Genomic DNA, 6,205 nt, shown 5'->3' with positions numbered 1-6,205 from the left:
ATCTCCCTCCCTCTGATTTCTGTGCCCATAAAGGACATGGGGCTGCAGTCTGGCCAGACCTGCCAGCAGGAACCAGCACAGGCAGCCAAACAGAAGTGGCAATGGCCGGGCTATGCCACCCCTGTACCTCCTTCCCCCTACCCCACACACCCCTCCCTGCTGTAGGCCAAGAGTTGGGGGGGGCACCAGCAGGGCTGGGGGATGGTGGGGTACTGTGGGTCAGGAGCAAGGGGCACTGGTAGGGCCAGGGGGAAAGCAGGGAGTGAGGGGGGCTTCGAGCCCAAAGAGGCTGAAAACCACTTGACTAGATGAGTTCTGGAGGTGCCTCCAGCCCTACTTCTCCCGTCTCTGAGCAGAGTATCAGTGGGCAGTGTCCACTGGCTCCCTGGACTTGTTTGAGGGCCAATGGGCACTGTGGTGTGCTCCCTTGGCACTCCAGTTTTGAATTTATGGCCAGCACGCCCATCCCTGTTTTTTGTATTATTTGTCCCAAGGAATCTGTTGTCCCCTTTTCCTGTAGCCTCCCCATTTGAAGGAGGCAGGAGAAACTTGGGGAGCTGGCCCCACATGATTTTAAAGGGTGACAAACAGGCCAGCCCTACTTCTCTAGGACTGCAGGGCCGCCCCCTCACCATGGGCCTGCAGCCCCACTGCCCAAAGCAGGTGGGGAGCCAACAGTCCCCAGCTACCTCCTACCATTGGTGCAATGGCCCCTACATGGAACGGCAAGGACGGGCAAACAGTATCTCTGCGAATCACCTCGGGACAGGAAAAAAAAAAGTTCCCCAAAAAACAGCTCCTAGCAAGACTGGCAAAGTCCCGAGCTCGGGACCAGCGAGTCGGGGCAGGGGGGAGGCCCATGGCGGGGTCATCTCGTGCGTCCGTGTGCAACCATCCCGTCATTAAGGGGGGGGGGCGGTTAGGTGACGGGATGGTTGCCAGGGGGCACGAGATGATCTCTGTAGGTCCCCCCCCCCGTTGCTCTGGGGTACTATGAAGCCTGCGGGGGGTGACAAGCCAGGCACCCTCCTCGGCCCACACCCTGCGCGGGGTAGGACAGCAGCCCCCGACCCTGGGCATGGCGGGATCCGGCTTCCCTCGCGTTGGCGCCGCCGTGGGGCCATCCGCCCGGCCCCTGCCCCTGCCCCGCGCCACCGCGGTGGGGGAGAAGGGGGTGTCCCGGTCCGGCCCCGCCCACGGAGCCCGAACGTCCCCCGCCGCAGCACCCTACCTGCGCCCGCCTGAGCCTCCGCCATGCCAGCCCCGCGCATGCGCCAAGCGCCCGCCAGCCCTCCCGAGGGACTCGACCCAGCCCCAGTCCCCTTCTCAGGCGCAGGCGCAGGAGCGGTTAGCCCCGCCCCACGGGCTGCGGGGGCGGGGCCACGAGCCGAACGTCACAGCTGCGTGTAGCTACGCCTCCTTCGGCGCTTGGCGCGGGCAAGGCCACGTGGCTGGAGCGCGGGTGGCGGCGGCGTGCTTCCGGACCCACTCCCGCCCACTCACCCCCTTGGCTTTGCAGACGGACAGCTCTGTTGGTGAAGGGCACCCAGATGAACAGTCCCTTCCTCCTCCCTAGGAGAGGGGGTTGCTCTCCATTAGTGATAGGCTCCAGGAGCCCCCCAACCAGCTCTGTCTCTGCAGAGAGAGCTAAGGTGCCAGAGCATCGCGGAGCTATAAATATCTCCCCAGGGGAACAGAAATAATAGAGGCTCTTCAAACCTGAAGACAAAAGGATGCTATGATCCAACAGTTTAGGAGATGGCAGGCAGCAACTGGAGGCTAGAAATAAGGTGCTGGGATTGCAAAGTGGCCGTGTTGCCCCTTGGGCAACTTGCCATGGCTGGGAAGGTGAAATTAAGGGGGGAGGATGTTTTTCTTCCCTGAAAGCCATTCTCCAACTCAGCCAAGCTCCTGGACATAACACAGGAATGAGTTCAGGGAAGTCAGTGTTATGTGACAAGCTCACAACAATCCCTGTGGGCCTTACAGCAAGGATTTTCAAACAGTGGTGCAGCACCCTGGGGTGCCGTGAGCTGCTTGGAAGGGTGACATGGGGCACTGTCCAGTATTAGTGCAGTTAAATGCAAATGCCTACACATGATTTGTAAGAGGGACCTGGAGATTTCAAATGGAAATCCAGAGGATTAAAAGCAGTGAGAGCTGTTGTGCCCTTTCTGAGCTCTTTGCAGCAGAAGAGTGGCTCTGTTATTTCTCCATCATCAAAAAGCAAGTGAAAGCTGGGAGCTGGCATTTTCCAGGGGGTGACTTAAGTCTAACAAGATTGAAAACCCTGGCTCCATAGTCATTGAATGTTATGGCCCCATTCAATCAGAGCAGCAAGCCCAGGTTTGGGACCATGAGATTTTGCAGTTAGGAAGACAAGTTTTACTGGTAGACTCAGGTTTGGTTTCATTGCGTTTATTTACAAGCGTGTACAAAGTCCTTTCTTGAACACAAAAGGAATCAATATTTTATATATTGGCAACATTTCATCAAAGCAGGACAATGGTTGTTGTGGTCCCCCTGCTTTACCTGTGGCAGGTTAAGGTGTTAGGTCTGTGTTGTGTCAGGGTTGAAAGCAGTTTTACGTAGGGCTAGGATAATGGTCCCTATGCTATAGTTTGGATAAGGGTAATGGAGCCTGAGGGAGAGGCCTGGAGTAGATGACCTCTGGAGGTCACTTGCAACCCTACTCTATGATTTTCTGAACTAGAAACAACCTACTCACAGCACTGACCTTTCAGTCAGCAGCGTGACCCAGAAGTTGCCTCTCGAGGCTTCTCCCAGGAGCACGTGCTAGCACTGTTTCAGGGTGCATTCCCCAACCTTCTGTTTTGGAGTTTGTCTCTTCCATGAGCACTGCTGCCTAAAACAATGCCTAGCAGTGACCATATAGTTCAGATTCCCAAGTGGATTCACAAAAGCCCTTTTTGGGGGCAGAGGTGCATACTTCTATTTGGGATCTGGAAACTCTTACTATTTCAACAACCTGCTTCCATAAAGGAGCTTGATGAAGGGCAACGTTTGCACAAGGCAGCCTCAGTCTATAACAATATAAATAAAATCTCAGCAGTTCTTCCAGCAGTAAGGAATGAGGCAGGCTGGCAGAACTGTAGGGCAAGGCATGTGTTGAGGTCAGTGTTACATGCACCTAATGTGCTACTGCATACTTCTCAAATTGCTCCAAAAGGAAACCTCTGTGCCAAGGATCTATCACCCCTATCAATCTGCAAAAACTTCAACTACAACTGAAAAGAAAGAAAGCTTGTAGCATTGCAGTACTGGTGCCCAGATTGGGGTGTTCACACTTTTGCCAGTACTGCAGAAGAATCATGCGGCGTTGTAGCTCCACTGACCCTATAGAAAGGCTATGCACTTCTACACTTGCTGCAGAGCAAGCTGACAGAGCCAGGGCTCCAGATACCAGAGCTGCCACAGTTTTGCTAATGTCGCAGATGTATGCTGTCAATACTATTATTTAATCACCGTATGCTTCTACCTTTCCTGCAGCTCCATGTCTGCAGTTTTGTGCTTATACCAACACTTAGAACTGCTCTTATTTTCTGCCACTGTTGCAGAGAAAGTTCACCGTGCCATGACAACAGCATCTCCGTTGAATTACAATAACATACATCTGTCACAGCTGCACAGGAAAAATCACAGTCCTGTAGCTCTGGTATCCATGGTCTGTCTGGCACAGATGCAGATGAAGGTCTCAGTGCTGTAGCTCTTACCCTCATCATGTTTGCTGTATGGTTCTGCAGTGGGTGTGAGCAAGCACATGGGTTAAGCCTCTGGTCTAACACAGGCTTCTGTTGCTGTAGCATAGATACCTCACCGTGCTGCAGCAACAGCAACCGCAGCATTACCAAATGCTTCTGCAGAGAAAGGTTGTGCAGCAGTCTTGATATTATAGGGTGAAAGCTCATTTCTTACACGGCACTAGGGGAAGCCTGCAGTGTTACGGTTGTAATGCCTCTGCAGAGGTGCTGGCCTGTTGATGATCTCACAGCGGTGTGGCAGGAGTGATCCTCCAGAAAGAAGTGGCCTGGCAGTGGCACCACTACAGGACCACTAGATACATCCCCTCTTGTCGTAAGGGTGCCGGAAACAGCCCTAGCTCTGAAGCCCATGACCCATTCTGTTAGTGCCACAATGTAAACTCCCCGCCCATGTCTGTGGTGTCGCATTAAAGTGGCTGTGTGAATCTGTTGTGCCCTCTGCAGACAAAAGTGTGCAACAGCACAGGCACAGGAAGTCTCCAGTTCTGCAGTAATTCAGTGCAGATGTTGCTTTTGCACATTTCTATTCCAGCTATGGCACTTCTGCTGCAACTCACTGCACCAGGGTCTGCAGAGCCCCAGCCTGGCTTGTTGCTGGCAGCAGATGCACATGCACCTTCAGGCAGACAGTGGGGGAGCTGCAAGGGGCCCAATCCTTGTTGTGGCATCATAGTCCTGCACCCTTCCCACTGTCTGCCCTGAGGTGCACTTGCCAAGCAAAATGCTTTCTCATGGCACACTCTGGTATGTGTGCCAAGGTTTGCTAACCCCTGGTTTAGGGGCACAGGGCTAGCCACAGAGGCTCAGTGACTTGAAGACTGAAGCCTCTCTCAACAAGAGGCTACCTCCCACTCAGGAGAACTGGTTCTTCAGGAAAGAGATTGCCTAGTAAGAGGCATCTGGTAGGGGTAAAACAGGGCCCACCTGCTGTCCACAGAATCTATGAGCTTTACCTCTGAACCCACCCCCCAAAAAAACAACCATTGTATGCATTCAGTCCAGCTGTGGATGGTTTTCCAGACTCCGCATCACTAGGTGCAAGTTTAGATCTCATTATGCCTTGACCTATTGTATTCCTCCTATATTATAGACTCAAAATTCAACTTTTCTATTCCTTTTGGTTAAAAACAAAAACAAACAAGACTCTGGCCCTCCCCTGGGCTATTTCTTCACAGAGACAGCTTTGTGTCCCTCAAAACCCTCCTGAACAATACAATGCGCAAGATGGATAAGATGGATGGATACCTCATATTATGTATTCTCACCAGAAAGGTTCCTATTATACACTAGGCAGAGCACAGCACTCCAACAGCCACACACTATTAGAAGGTAAAAATATAAGCAGCCATGAACTGTTACTAGTAGCAAGCAAAATCCATGCTGCAGCAGCAGAGATGTCTCTGGTTTCTATGACACACTGGCATTGGAATATTAATCTGGAAGGGATTTCTCCATTGTACTCAGAGCTACGGTACACAGATTCTGCAGCCTTCTCACTTGGGAGCCAGGCTTACATCATTTCTCTAATGCCAGGAGACAAGGTAGAAGCAGAGAGCAGGACGGGCCAGGTCAAAAGGTTTAAATCTGGTCTCCCCATAAAGTTTATTAGATGGATACTGACTTTTTTCACAACAGCAACACATCCATCCCCTGTGGACAGACAGGGCAAGAAACCAATGAACCAGAAGTTTGGGGTCAGGCAGGAAGGAGTCCCTTATGATGCCTCCATTCTGGGCATCCGCAGCTCCAGAGGGAAATTAATACAAGTTCTGCCGGTGGCAGATGGCCATCCTGTGTCCCATTTCACCAATTGGTGTCCAGCAGTCAGAGAAGAGGGCTCAGGGGGAACAGCTGCTTCAAGGAGAGCTGGTAAAAATTTCCTGTGCTGACAGGCAGTGTTTTATTGGTGACACCTTTGAATGGACCGACTGCTAAGTGCATTTTGTCCAAAAACTTATCTAACACATTTCCTGTTCCTTCCTGGCTCCAAAAACTTTCCAACTCGGCTGTGCTTGGCAAGTCTCCATACTTCAGGCCTGCAGTTATTTTGCAGTATCCCAAAGGACCCTTAGGGGGCTCACTCAGCCTGCCTTTGGAGGGTGTCTAACTGAAACGAAGGTCATGTTAAAAATAATAAACGTATCCACAGTAGGTTTGTTTCCTGTGTCGCGTTTGCTCCTACTGTGCTTGCTTTTCTTCTGTCACTGAATAAGGATTCATCCGGGACTGCTACAGGTCTAGTCTCGCCAGGCAGCAGCAACTCCCACCAGCCAACCAGCAGCACCTGCTGCAGCTCTTCAGTATCCAGGACTAGTGTCTCGCCTGCCACACTTCAATGGAATAACTCCTTCTATGGGACGCGTCCCAAGCCTTTGAGTAGTCTTTTCCTTTGGGGCCCCTGGGCTCTACCCTTTGTGCTTATC

Source organism: Gavialis gangeticus, unplaced genomic scaffold (assembly GCF_001723915.1).
Source record: "Gavialis gangeticus isolate Ggan-Ray unplaced genomic scaffold, GavGan_comp1, whole genome shotgun sequence".
Taxonomy (NCBI): domain Eukaryota; kingdom Metazoa; phylum Chordata; order Crocodylia; family Gavialidae; genus Gavialis; species Gavialis gangeticus.
Note: the sequence above shows the minus strand (reverse complement) of the source record.